Raw genomic sequence first — 15201 nt, forward strand, 5'->3', positions numbered from 1 at the left:
ATAAAAACTACACAGAAATAAATTTCTTCTCTGACTGTGAACAAGAAATCATCAGAAAATGAAAATTTCAAGAAATGATTTTTACTGGCATCAAAAGTATCAAACGCCTAAAAATAAATTAAGGATGTTCAAGACCTCTAAAAAAAAATAATAAAATTTTATTAAGATATTAAATAAGAACTGAATACAACCTTCATTGATTGAAAAACTGAAAATAGTAGTGACATGCAATTCTTCCCAAATCATAAATCCATTGATTCGATGCAATTAAATTTTTTTAAAGATTTTTATTTATTTATTTGATAGACGGAGATCACAAGCAGGCAGAGGAAGGCAGAGAGACAGAGGAAGGGAAGCAGGTTCCCCGCCGAGCAGAGAGCCCAATGCGGGGCTCGATCCCAGGACCTGAGCTGAAGGCAGAGGCCCTAATCCACTGAGCCACCCAGGCGCCCTGCAATGCAATTAAATTTTTTAAATGAGAGAGGAATCGATGAGTCAATTATAAAATTTACATTGAAGCGCACAAAGGCCAAGGAAGAGCACACTGAGAAGCAAGAACAAGGTACAAAAATACTTTCCAGCAGGTACTAAGACGTACTATAAAGATACAGAAATTATTAATATTGTGTTGACGCAGAATAAATGGGGCAATGGAACAAAATGGCCCTTAAATGGACATATATACAACAGAGGAGGTAAAGCAGGTCTGCAAAAAACCATGAACTTGCAATTAAATAGCCTGAGTTAATTCAGTTGCCACTCGAAAAAAAAAAAATGATACTGGACCCTGTCACAATTCACTAAGATAAAAATCCATATAATTTAAAGATTTAAATATGAAAGACAAATTTATAAAACATATAGAGGGTAATATGGGACAATAACTTCATAAACTTGGGAGAGGAAAAGATTTCGTAAAAAAGACACATTATCCAGAAGGAAAAATAGGTAAATACTACTACATAAAAATAAAGATTTCTGTTCCTCAGACACTGTAAAAAAAAGTGACAAAGAAAATCAAAAAATTAGAAAAGATATTTGATATAAAAAACAAACAAAGACTAGTGTCAAAAATACATAACACAGGGGCGCCTGGGTGGCTCAGTGGGTTAAAGCCTCTGTCTTCAGCTCAGGTCATGATCCCAGGGTCCTGGGATTGAGCCCTGCATCAGGCTCTCTGCTCTGTGGGGAGCCTGCTTCCTCCACTCTCTTTGCCTGCTTCTCTGCCTACTTGTGATCTCCGTCTGTCAAATAAATAAATAAAATCTTTAAAAAAAAAAATACATAACACAAACCCGAGGTAAAAGAAAAGCAGCGTAATAGAAATACAGGAAAAACACATCAACAGATACTTTAGATGAGAAGAAATCCAAATGGTTATGAAACAAATAGAGATGCCCAACTTCATTCGTTTCCAAGATAATTCCATTTAAATTACATGATATATTATGCACATACAGTAGGAAAAATCTAGTCTGAAGAAGCCAAATGTTGGAAATGGAATTCTCATTAAGTATAAAATGGTGTAAGTACAAAATGTCACAACCATTTTAAAAATGGCTAGAAATTGGGGTGCCTGGGTAGCTCAGTTGTTAAGCATCTGCCTTGGGCTCAGGTCATGATCCCAGATGATTAAGCCCCGCATCGGGCTCCCTGCTCAGGGGGAAGCCTGCTTCTCTCTCTCCCACTCCCCCTGCTTGTGTGTTCTCTCTCTCTCTGTGTCTCTCTCTGTTAAATAAATAAATAAAATTTAAAAAACAACAACAACAGAAATTACGTTGTATGTTGAAGATTTTCATACCTTACTAGTCAATAATTGTACTCCGAGATCCACATATCAGAAAAATTCTTGAATTAGGTCAGGAGACATTTCCAAGTGTGGGTGGTTATTTAGCCTCTACACCCTGTACAGCGTCCCAGAGAGATTTGTTTCTGGTCGGTCCAGCTTCCATTCAGTTGGGTTTGACAACTTGTGATTGGTGTGTGACTTTGCCATATATACCACTACGCATTTTGACTATCTTCCTTTTAAGTGTACTTACAGCAATATCATTCATTGTAGCCCCCAACTCAAAACTGCCCCCCAATCCACCAGCAATGACATGGATATTTTGTGGTGCAGCGATGCAACAGAATCATGAAAGATGGTAAAATGTATAAACAAGAACTCTACTTATCAGTATGAATGAATTTCACAAATACACCGAGAAAAAGTAATATGCTATCGAAAAAAAATTGTGATTCTAAGAAGCATGAAAAGGAAATTAAAGGATTGAATAACACAAAAGGAAGAATAGCTTGCCTCCTAGAGGGATAAAGCAGATGTCATTAGGGAAGAGTGCTTACGGGATTTCTAAGACATTAGCAATGTCCTATTTCTTAATCTGTGCAGTGATTATATGTAAATTTGCATAGCAATTATTATTTAAACCACACATTCTTTTGTGTATCGTGTTTTTCACAATTTAAAGCAGTTTCAAAAGAGCAAGAATAAGTAATGGTTAAAAATGAAGCCTCTATTATCATATGATCTCCCTGATATGAAGGAGAGGAGATGCAACATGGGGGGTTAATGGGGTAGGAGAAGAGTAAATGAAACAAGATGGGATTGGGAGGGAGACAAACCATAAGTGACTCTTAATCTCACAAAACAAACTGAGGGTTGATGGGGGGAGGGGGGTTGGGAGAGGGGGTGGGGTTATGGACATTGGGGAGGGTATGTGCTATGGTGAGTGCTGTGAAGTGTGTAAACCTGGTGATTCACAGACCTGTACCCCTGGGGATAAAAATACATTATATGTTTAAAAAAATAAATAAAATTTATTAAAAAAAAAAAAAGAAGAAGCCTCTCCAGAAAGAAGGAAAAAAACGTGTTTGGCAAAACAAGATTAATTATAACTCCTGCAGGCTGTTTCAGGGGAATGATGGGGACAGGAACCAATTTTAAAGAATGGATTCAACAAGTATTTAAATCTTTTTAGACACTTGGATTGTATCAGGGCAGACTGGAAACTCGGGCAGAAAGCAGACACCCCAGTCCACAGGTGGTGTTTCTTCTTCATTTTGGAACCTAAACTCTTGAAAGATTTTAAGGCCTTTCAGCTGGAGAGATTAGGCGCGCCAGCCTGCAAACACTGACAACAAGCTCCTCACGTAGTCACCTGACTAGAACCGCGGGTCGCCTCTACACAATCCTATCACAACAGGCCTCAAGTCCTGTTCAGTAACTTTCTGCTACAGCTAAGCAAGTCGGCACAGAACCCAGACCGTCACAGGTATGAAGACAAAATCTAACGTTTTCTTGTTGTTTGATTGATTGGTGGGCCAGTTGATTTGGTTTGACTTGATTTTTAAGATGAGAGAGGATTGGGGCACCTCAGTGGGTTAAGCCTCTGCCTTCAGCTCAGGTCATGATCTCAGGGTCCTGCTCAGCAGGGAGCCTGCTTCCGCTCTCGCCCGCCCCCTCTGCTTGCCTCTCTGCCTACTTGTGATCTCTGTCTGTCAAATAAATAAATCTTTAAAAAAAAAAAAAAAGATGAGAGAGGACTGAATAAAATGCAAAGTCAAAGGCAAGGACCTACATATGAGGGGATGATTCTACATTCTGTCTACACATGGAGAAGAGGCAGTGAGTAAATCTTAACATGCAGTATGAGAAGACATAATCTAAGTACTTGTTCAACAAGCCCCCTTCAAGAGGAAAAAGGAAAATTTCTTTCAGGGTCGGTCGGCTCCCAGCCTTGACTGCACATTAGAATCACCGGAAGAGCTTTAAAAAACATGGATTCCCAGACGCCAAACCAGACCGTTCAAATTGTCATCTCTGTTTTCTGGGCCAAGCGTTAAGTGTCTTTTCAAAGCCCCCTAGCTGTTGTCAGTGTGCAGTCAGGGTACAAAATTGCTGCCCTAATGAAACAACCAGAAAGGAGATAATTGGTACGAATGTAGACAGACTGTAGGTTTGATATGAGGAGGTTACGACCATTTCCTTCTGATGGCTCCGAGTTTCTTATTGAGGTAAGGTATGAGGTAATCTACCTCAGAGAAGAGGAAGGGAATATGGATTAGATCTTTGAAGAGAGTAAAGGAGGTTTAAAAGAGCCCTGGAGATGGGTGGGAAAGCAAGTTGAAGGGAAGATGCTAAATATATTGAAGGCCCTCTTGAGTTTAGAGACAACACACAGTGACACCAGTCTGACTTGTGACCTGACTTTCCCCAGCCTTGGCTAGGAGTTTCTATGCAGGCGCAGAGAACAGACATGGTAATTTTTTTTTTTTTATTAATGTATAATGTCTTATTTGCTTCAGAGGTACAGGTCTGTGATTCATCAGTCTTACACAATTCATAGCACTCACCATAGCACATGCCCTCCCCAATGTCCGTCACCCAACCACCCTATCCCTACCTCCCCAGCCCCCAGTAACCCTCAGTTTGTTTCCTGAGATTAAGAGTCTTTTATGGTTTGTCTCCCTCCTCTGTCCCACTTGTTTCATTTTTTTCCCTCCCTACCCTCCACGACCCCTTGCCCAGCCTCTCAAATTCCTCATATCAGAGAGATCATATGATAATCATGGTAAATTTTAAAGAGACTAGATCTTAACAGATGGATTAGACCAAAAGATATGCAAGGTATGACTTAAGTTGTTGGACCTGTTGGACCGTAGAATGTGTAATCATCAAAGAGGGAAAAATCAAATCTAAAGATGAAATAACAAATTTTTCCAGGGCAAATCAGGCTGATTGCAGGGAGAGAAAACTATGAGTAAAATCTTACAAGGAGACTAGAATTTACAAGTTGAACCAAGAGAATAGGAGTTAAGGGTAAGAGAACACTGTCAAGTGAAGTGTTGTGAAATGCATTGCTTATGTCAGAAACGCTGGGCGCTGGGCAACTGTATTTCCCAAGTAAAGTTTGCATGATAGAGAAGAGTTGAAGAGAGAGGTTTGTAAGTTATCCAGAATCAGATTGTATCCAGTGCCATCAATTTTGATTTGGGGGAATAATGATATTGCTATGAAATAAGTGTTATGATTCAGAAAAGGCAATATCCGATTCTATATTTTATTTACGAATGGGAAAATTTGCAAGTAAAATATTTCTAGGCATTATGTAAGAGTCTCTGTACTCCAGAGCATGTTTCCAAAAAATAAGGGATTACCATTTCCTTTGCTCTACACAGAATTGCACCTAAAAGTTTGAAGCAAGATAACTGAACCAGAAACAATACTGATTATTAGCGAAATTGACCAATTTTCTTTCATTCCCTGTGTAATAATGCCTTACCAACATCCTACTGACCTCAAGATGTTCACTTGACATTTCTGCTTTCAGGGAAGAAAAGGTTCTGCTTTGGGGCCACCTTTCTTCTGTTGAGCTGGAGAATTTAATTTTCTGTTCTACCCGTGAAATTCAAGGAACTGTTATTGTCTATTGATTAAAGTTTTTGAACGGTTCAACTCTTGCCTTAAAAAGGGCTGTTCAAATTTATTGCTGTAGCCATTTAAAGAAAGTCATATACTAATGAATCACTTCCTTTTATTAGTAGTTAGGACTTGCAGACAAAATGAGTGAGTTACAGCGGCCTAGAATATCGAATTCAGTTATGCCTCCCTCAGGCATTTGCAACTCTGACTCAGATTTTCATACCAGCTTCTTCATGGCCCTGCTGCCTCATCTTTTCCAAATGTGTCCACCTGCCACCTATGACCTCGCTGACCTATGGATCTGGCCATACTATGTCCTCACTAAAACTTCACAGTGGTTCCTATCACCGGAACCATGGCAAAACCCTGGACAATATCCTTACACCATCTTCTCTTTCATTCTCCCCCTCAACCTCAAGCCATCAGAACAACTCAGCTTTCACTTTCTTTAATTCTCACAGTTAGGTTATTGCAAATGCTCTCTGTTGAGTTACACTGCTTGCCCTGGGGAGTTACCGTTGGGTTCATGGCAAGTTTCACTTACACAAGATCAGCAAATTCTAGAGACCGCTGTATAGTAGAATGCCTGTAGGTAACAATACTGCACTGTGCACTTGCAAAGTTGAAGTAGTAAGTTTCGTGTGAAGTATTCTTAGCACTGTGAAAAATGGGACATGAGGAAACTTTTGGAGGCGACGAAGATGTGCGTTCCCTTGCTTGTGTTTATGTGCATCCAATTTATCAAATGTATCCATGAAATACGTGGCTTTTTGAATCTCAATTATACCTCAATGGAGTCGCTAAAATAAAAATTGAAACTTAAGCAGACACTAAGGAAAGGGATACAGGGACCTAGAGGCAGAAGAAACCTGTCTACATTTTGGTTAAGCTGGGTGAAATGTTAAAGCCATCTTTAAAAAAATATATATTATTTGTTATTTTTTAAATTAACATATAATGTATTATTTGTTTCAGGGGTGCAGGTCTGTGAATCATCAGTCTTACACACTTCACCGCACTCACCATAGCACATATCCTCTCCAATGTCCATCACCCAGCCACCCTATCTCTAACCCCCCCCACCCTCCAGTAACCCTCAGTTAGTTTCCTGAAATTAAGAGTCTTTTATGGTTTGTCTCCCTTCCCGGTCCCATCTTGTTTCATTTTTCCCTTCCCTTCCCTCCACGGCCCCCGCCCCGCCCTGCCTCTCGAATTCCTCCCCTGCTTACTTCTTACCCCCTCAATCTCCACTTATGCTTCCCCCCTTGCTCACATATATGCACACGCATGCACACACACACATCCACACACTTTCCTTTTCTCTGGGGAAAAAGAAGGACAAAAAGTAGGTGGCTTCAAAGTCAGGAGAAACACTAATAGATCAGAAAACCAGTTCCCTTTTAGAATTTTCGAAAGAGGAAGGTCGGGAGCTAGGGGATAGCCTGTCAGGTTATGTAGTGTGGAAAGAAAAAAGGTTAAAGGACTGAGACAAGAAAGGCATGGGTATAATAGTAAAAGACTTTCATCAGTTTTGATATTTTTGAGAATAGGTGGGGTGAAAAATCACTTAAACTTTCTTGGCCTTATGTGAAATTCTCTTCCTGACTCTAGCACTGTCCAAGCTCAGACAAGAGTATGTTTTTTTCTTACAAAATTTGGCAAAATATTTCTTGTCATTAAGTATTATTTGTCAATGAATTTAACATTAAGTGATCACTATTACCCAAAATACATGTTACACAATAAAAATATTTTACCATAAATGTATTGAACTTGTGAAATACAGAGAGGAGAAAATTATTCTCAGATAAGGCTTCATCACTTTACGATCTTAGTATTATCATCCAAGTGATGAAAATACTTGTATTGATGAAGAATCTGAAAAAGAAAGGGAAAAAGTTTAAAGAAAACCTGCATGGAATACCTATTATCTAGTGTCCCAGAAATAGTCTGACATTAAGAATCTGAAATAGAAATAACCCTGAAAGTGAGATGTTGTTATTAAACTAACCAAAAGCATATAAAAATTTTAAATGAGATCTTATAATCAAGGATTGAAAACTTGCAATCTCATTTTAGGAAGGTACATGGTAATCAAAGAAAGAGTGCCAGCCATGAATTAGGTTAATTAACATTATCCAAAAGATATTCACTCTAAAAAATGTGAGCACATGACTGAGACAAATTAGTAATTTGGAATTTTCAACATGCTCTCTTATCACTTTTCACACTTTTTCAGCATTATACCACCACTTTCTTGAATTATATTAAGAATGGCTTCTTTGAGTTATTGAGGGTCATCATTATGAAAAATTAAGAAGTCATTTCTTTGAAATTCATTCAAAGAAAATGAATTTCATATAGCGAACCACAGTAATTTCAAATAACATTATTCTGTATTCAGGAGACCATATGACTTAGTAGAAAAGCATTTGACAATCAGAAAAAATGGGTTCTAACCATACTTATACCGCAATCTACGCTACAATACATTCTCCATCCTCAAGGCCTTAGTTTTCCCAAATTAAAGGGTTGGAATACATAATCCACAGAGCTTCCTATAGGTCTAAAAAAACTGGGAACAGCACTGCTTTCTTTAATAGAAGCTTTCTTTTGGAGTGCCTGGGTAGCTCAGTGGTAAGTGTCTGCTTTCAGCTTAGGTCATGATCCCAGGGTCCTGGGATCGAGTTCCCCATCAGGCTCCTTACTCAGCAGGGAGCCTGCTTTTCTCTCTCCCTCTGTCTGCTGCTCCCACTGCTTATGCTCTCTCTCTCTCTCTCTCTGCCAAATAAATAAATAAGATATTAAAAACAAAAAAACATGAGGGGTACCTGAGTTGCTCAGTCAGTTAAGCACCCAGTCTTAATCTCAGCTCAGGTCTTGTTCTCAGGGTCCTAAATTCAAGCTCCGTGTTGGGTGGGCCCCATGCTAGGAGTGGAACCTGCTTAAATAAAAACAAACAAATGACAAAACACCTTTCTGTTGACTGATTTGCTGCCCATTTAATATAATTTCTGGCCCCTCCCCTGCAAGTCACTATAATTAGCCAAGTTTTAAGATAAGGTTTTTAAAAATTTACTCTAAGTCAATATCTGAATCTAAAAATATACAATCAACAAAATAAGGCTCACTTTCTATGGAATTTACTGTGCTTCTGGTAGAGCTCTCTCTTGCTACCAAATTCTGGTGTTGATAACTTTCTTCTGAACCTCATGTCTTACTTCTATAGTTGCTATAGTTCATGGCTTCTAGATTTTAAGCACAATAGAAAGCTATGGGGAAAAGTCAAAAGACAAGCCAATAAGCATCAGCATTATTTAACCTTTGCTTATGATCAAGAAACACCAGTGTTAGGGCTGTGGCCATTCCATTCATATACGTAAAATGCCAGTTCCGAAATGGCCAATGACTAAAGTGGTAAATCTCAACTGGTCAGATCATGTGTCTAATTCATTGTTCAGTGCCTTTCCTTTAGTAGATGCTTTCTGTTAGATATTAACCTGTGATTCAATAGCTGTACTCAGGGGCACCCGGGTGGCTCAGTGGGTTAAAGCCTATGCCTTCGGCTCAGGTCATGATCGCTGGGTCCTGGGATTGAGCCCCACATTGGGCTCTCTGCTCAGTGGGGAGCCTGCTTCCCCTTCCCTCTCTGCCTGCCTCTCTGCCTACTTGTGATCTCTCTCTCTCTCTCTCTGTCAAATAAATAAATAAAATCTTACAAAACAAAAACAAAAACTGTACTCACTGCCAACTCCTGAGTGTCCATCCACATGTTCTCCCCGGTCTCCTTATCTCTGATCTTGCAGTCTTTTCTTTCTGTGCTGCTGACCAGCCATTAGCAAATGTCCAGAAATCTGTATGTATTCTCCCCTCAGGTCACTTCTCCTTTCACAAAGAATGGATGACCAGGTTCTCCATTTGCACCTTTATGTACTGGGAGCTTTTTCTCTCCACTGTTATCAAGCAACAGAGTATACTGTTACCAAGCTTCAATGTGCAGACCATGTGTCTCAAACTGCCCACCCATCAATCAAGCTGGGGTTTTTTCTTCTTTCTTCAGCTGTTCATAGGGAATTTACTCATGAAGGAGCATCCAGTACAGCCATTGCAAGTGACTTGGGGTTTGGGCCATCTGCTTATACAGCTGGCCTGTGTCCTCTGCTGTCATTTAGACTTGATCTCAGATGTGCCATTTCTAGCTCACGACGGACTGCGGTTGAACCTTCTGACTTTATGACATGGTGGGTCTAAGAGAACTCAGCTCATTATGGGCAGTTCCAGACACATGGTCCCTTGATACCCCATGGTCAAGTTTCTGTATCAGGGCCAAGCATCATGCTAGCAGGTGATTCTCAAATGGAGTACATAATTCTCTACTGCAGATGGCATGGCCGTTTTCCAGAATCCCAAGAGCAGGCATTATGAATCTCCCACTGTGGTTCACCATAAACTTACATTCCATCTTTTCTCACCATTGGCATTTCTGACAATATAGATCCTGCCAGATTATATGGCCTGAGTGGTAGGACTGCATATACCACAGCCTAGACCAATTGTAAGACTCTTTCTGCTCTGAGGTTCATTCAAATCTCTTATATTATTGGACTTAAGAGTTACGACAGCATTTCTGTGTGCATAATGTATTCTAGCTGGAACTCTGAAGTTTCTGTCAGGTGTTGTGCTTCTTTTTATATGATCGGGATTGGAGGATCCATCAATTTGTCTTTTACCTTGTCGGGGATATCTCAAATGCCCCTGACCACTAGACCCCTAAAAACTTGACTAAAAAAGCAGTTCCCTGATACAATGTCTCAACAAGGCCTCTAATATACTGGCCATCTATTTTGTTGTTGTTGTTGTTGTTCTACCCAAATCAGCATGATGTCGTCAAGGTAATAATCAACCAGGTGTTCAGACAGTCCAGATTTCTTTTGAATAAATTATGACAAAGGGGTGGAAGAGTTAATATAGTCCTGAGGAAAAACTAGAAGTGAATATGGTTGTCCATTACATATAAATGTAACCTTTCCTTGATCTTTTCTGATCATAATTTTTAAAAGTATGCATTTGCAAAACCTATGTCCATATATCAAGTACCTGCAGCCTTCTTGGTCAACTCTTACAATGATACCACACATAGCATAGCAGCTGTGGCCAGAGTTATTACTTGGTTGAGCTGCCAGTGGTCTGCATTTTCCAAGATGCTTTCAGTTGCTTCAGCAGCCAGAGCGGTGAATAAGGAATATGTTACAACCGTGTCCCTGCATCCTCGAGGTCTCTAATGGTGATGCTGGTTCCCACCCTTCCTTCCCATCTCCAGAGGTGCTCTGATTGATCATCTTGCTTGGGAGTGAGTAGGGGGCAGTAATTTTGGAGTCCTTTCCCTTAGCCTTTCCTGTAAGTACAAGGACCCAACATGGAGAATGCTTCAGCTGACAAATGACAACTCACTTACTTGGAGACAAGGAGATGACCACCTGGTGTGTCTGTGGACACAGTGAATCCACTCTAAGTCTGACTTTAATAAGATTCCATTTATTACATGTTTTCTCTAATCTCCACTCTAACTATGGGGCTATGATGATATGCTGAGTCTCTACATATCAATGTCAACTCGGACTCTGTACCCAGTAGACCTCTGTCTGGATATTTCCCTCTCCCTAGCATATGGTCACATGAGAAAATGGCTGCAGGTCCACTTGGGGAAGGATTTGGAGAATCATTACAGTGTGTACTTTTTGTGGTGTTGCAGACTTGTTCTCCTGAGCACAAGGTCATCTCTTCAGTGAGTGGATGATGCATCTCAAGATTGATTTGAGTTTAATAATAGGGCAAAGGATTGCAACTTTTTATTGAGGCAGGAGCCCTCCACTTCCTCCACTTCCTCCACTTCCTCCATTTTAGCCTGTTGCTGAGTGTAGATGTTAGATACACACTCATTGTCATTTTGTACCTAGTGATGTCGTTTTCTAGTAACAATATCTGTACCTGTCTGAAGGTCAACCCCCCCACCACCCAGCTACTACTTTATTCTTGTGGGTCCCTTGCACAGGACACTTAGCACTGCCATCTGACTTCACTCAGGTCAAGGTTAAATCAGCCTCGTGAATATTGACTGTGAGACAGCCTCTGTGAGCACATCTCCTGCAGACTTCCCTGTCACTCCTAGATGAACCACCATGAAGGTGCTTTTAAGAATGCTGGTGCCAATGAATACTACCAATGCATTCCTGATGGCCTTGCTGGATGCTGGATTCCACAGGACCTCCCAGGAATCGGAATCTCGCCTCATGTGATATTCATTCCTCCAGGCCCCCATTCCCGAATTTTCTTTCCCTTCCTCTAAAATCAGCCTTACCACACAGGCATTTGCACCTTGCTTAGCATAGGCTATCACTTATGCCTGGTCTGTAAGAGCCACCCCTGGCGGTGAGTTCAGTCCATTTTGGGGGGTCTTTACCGGGGTATAAAATCAAGTATTCCAAGAAAATTTTGCCAATCCATAAAATGTTCATATTCAGTTTTTAATTCTATTCCTCTGATGAAGAACCCTCAACACCCAGTACAAGAATACTCTCTTGGCAATGGTTTGCAGGTGGTAGGTAGTTCATTCTTGCAATTTCTTCAGTGTAGAATGTCATTCCTCCCTTATCAGGACCATCGTGTCTCTGGTTCGATTATGCTAGGATTTAGTCATTACTTGTCAGTCTGGTATCCAGGACCAGGGGCAGGAATAACTGTTGAGAGGACCACCTACTGTCTTAGAGCTTCTTTCTGCATGTGAGAAATGCTAGCTCTCATTGAGGAGGGACAATCTCCTCCCTGATCCTCAGGGTCAGAGGGTCTGAAGAGCTATAATTCTCAGCTATGTTGTTAAAGCCAAAATTGCACAGGACAGTGTTAAACAAGGTTAGGGAGACTTGATTCAAGGCTACTGAAATAAAGGAGAGAAGCGAACCAAGTCTGACTCCAACTCCATGCAAACAAAAGGTAGGAAGGTTTTTAGGCTCTGAGGTGAACCAGAGGAAAAGTGCATGGGCGGAGGGGTGGGGGGGGGGGTTAGTTTGAAAGGGTCGATGGATGGGATGTATCTAGCACACTGAGTTTCTAAATGTTTTTCTTTGTTATCAGGCCATTTGTGTTTATTAATTGGTGTCCATGAAAATTAAGCTCCTACGCTCACAGAGACTGAAAGATGGTGTACTATCTTAACATGATTAGATTTGGGAAAAGATGGCTCTCTTGTCCTAAAGAAAGATTTCTCTGAGTTGAAAAACAGTTAAGAGGCTTTTTAAAAGATTTGTATCTCAAGGAGACAAAGAAAAAAATTACAGTTACACACTTTCCAAAGTAACTGCTCTAAGGAAAGAGAGGTCAGGAGCTTAGAGGTACGAAGTAGTCTCTCTAAAGTTCAGTCACGTTGAGGAGAACATTAAGGCCGTCTGGGTCAGCACTAACTCAGGTGTTCCAATTCTGTCAGAGTTCCATATTTTTCCAGCTACTGTCCTGACCTCGGGGCACCAGTACTGTCTTTGCTGAACATTGCTGTGTCTCTGGAGCTCTGCAATTCTAACGTGAAATTTGGTTCCCCTACTGCATCTGCTCTTGCCTTGCAGGAAACCAGGCCTTCTGCACCAACTACCCTAGAGGCCCTCTGGCTGTCACACTTAAATCTTAGCTATCTGTTAACTGCCCTCAATTTATCCTTAGGCCTCTCTAAGGCATCATTTCCATTTAATGGTAAACAGTTAAGTCTGCTGTCCTTATAGACATTATTCACCCTCTATTTTCAAATGCTCCAGTCATCACGCTGTCAAGAATATTCCTCTTCTTGGGGACTTTTTCCTAAGTCACCAGTCATGATATCATCATCAGATGGGCTGCCATTTTTATCGGGTTACTATGCAGCCCTCATATTTCCCCATTCGTGTCAGTTTGAATCCTCTAAGAAGGAAATGCCTGGGGAGGACGGGATGTGCAAGGGATTGGGTGAGGGGGGTAATGCCTGCAAAGGATAAGCAGTGGAGAGGAGAAGCAGACAGACAGAGCCTTCAGACAGAGATAGGAGGATGAGAATTGTGAAGAGTGGCAAGATAAGGACTGGGGAAGAGGGCGCCTTGACCAATAGAAGAGTTCTAAGAAAATCTTGGACAAGCTGAGGAAAGACTCTAGGGAAAATGTGTTCGCCACAGGAGTGTCACTTCAGCACCACTCACTGACTTCAGTCCCCCTGCCCTGCTCAGCCACTAACTGGGAACAACTCTGGGATGTGTGGCCTCGGTGCTCATGAGGGTAGCAGCTAAAGGCGTTGGTCTACTATGTTCCCCTCAGCCGGTTTCATGGAGTGGGCATTGCCACAGAGACCACAGCCATCTGTAAGAATCCACCAGAAAATGCAGAATCCCCAGAGGAAAGCTAGGGAAGGTCAATGGCAATTAAAACTTTAGACTATAGAAAAAGGGGGTGAGGTTTAGAATTAGAAATTCATGTGCCTCATATTCCATTCTATTTTTTTTAAAGATTTATTTATTTTAGAAAGAGAGAGAACACAGGGAGGGACAGAGGGAGAGGGAGAGAGAAACTTGAGCAGCTTCCTCACAGAGCTCACAGCCCTCGTGCGACTTGATTTTAAGACCCTGAGATCATGACCTGAGCAGAAACCAAGAGTGGGAGGTTTAACCGACTGAGCCCCCCAAGGGCCCCTCCATTCTATTTTGGTGACTGCTAGAACACAGGTTTTAGTTTTAAGCATACTTGAGCTGTTTAATCCAAATGAACATGGTTCCCTGAAACAGTTCATTTCCTACACCAAATAGGATATTGTATAAGTAAAGCATTCCCTTCAAAAAAATGTGCTAAGAAACACTAAAAAATGCTAAGATGAAAAGAATAGCGTTGGTCCCATGACTTACTTGGGGGTGAGTAAACAAGAACGGACTTTTTAACTAAATCATTTTAGGGAGCTTGATGGTCTTTGGATGTGTGAGAAAAAAAATTCTAGCCTGGTGTAAACATGCTTTTGGCTCCTGCATTTTAATTGCCTTTACTGATGGTGCAGCACACTTTCAGCAGGGCTGGAAGCGCCTCCTTTGACATACTTCAAAGGAACGCTCGGAGCTCTGTCCCCGCAGTTGTGCGGTACTCTTGTAAGCAGAATAGGAAGTGTGTCTGCTCCCAAGGAAGAAAAAATCCCCAGGACCTAGATACAGTCAGACATGTAATTGCCACAGAAATTATTTGTTGTTGTTGTCGTTGTTGAGGTCTGGGGCCTTCATTGCAACTCATGTAGCTTATTACCCTCCATATTAATATTTGTTTTCTGTTTTCTCTCTTGTCCTTTTTTTTCTATTTGCATCGTGTCCTTCTTCATCATCCTCACTATCCCTAACAATATCATCAGAAGTCGCTGTGGAAAGTATCACTTCAATCTCTGTGTGTGCATTTTTAGACAATCTGAGCTAATGTTTGTGCTCCCCCATGTGCAACAGGCCAGATTCGGGGCTGAGGGCCACGTACATGTGATAAACTCAAACCCACAGTTCTCAGAAGCATTAAGAGTAACTGCTGGAAGCTTGAGTCAGAAGGTGAGAGAGAGCTCATGGAAGTGTTTCTCCCAGTTCTCATGAAATTGAGCCTGCCTTGGACATGGAGAGCCCTGACCCCTCCACCTCCACCCTCCCTTCCTGCCCCCTGTACAATATTTTGTTCACAGTGTGCTCTGAGATCAGGAGATCCTGGGGAGACCAACAATCCTGTCGAAGGAGTTGGGCTCCTCT

This window comes from Lontra canadensis, unplaced genomic scaffold (assembly GCF_010015895.1).
Source record: "Lontra canadensis isolate GAN:19392208 unplaced genomic scaffold, GSC_riverotter_1.0 scaffold48, whole genome shotgun sequence".
Taxonomy (NCBI): Eukaryota; Metazoa; Chordata; class Mammalia; order Carnivora; family Mustelidae; genus Lontra; species Lontra canadensis.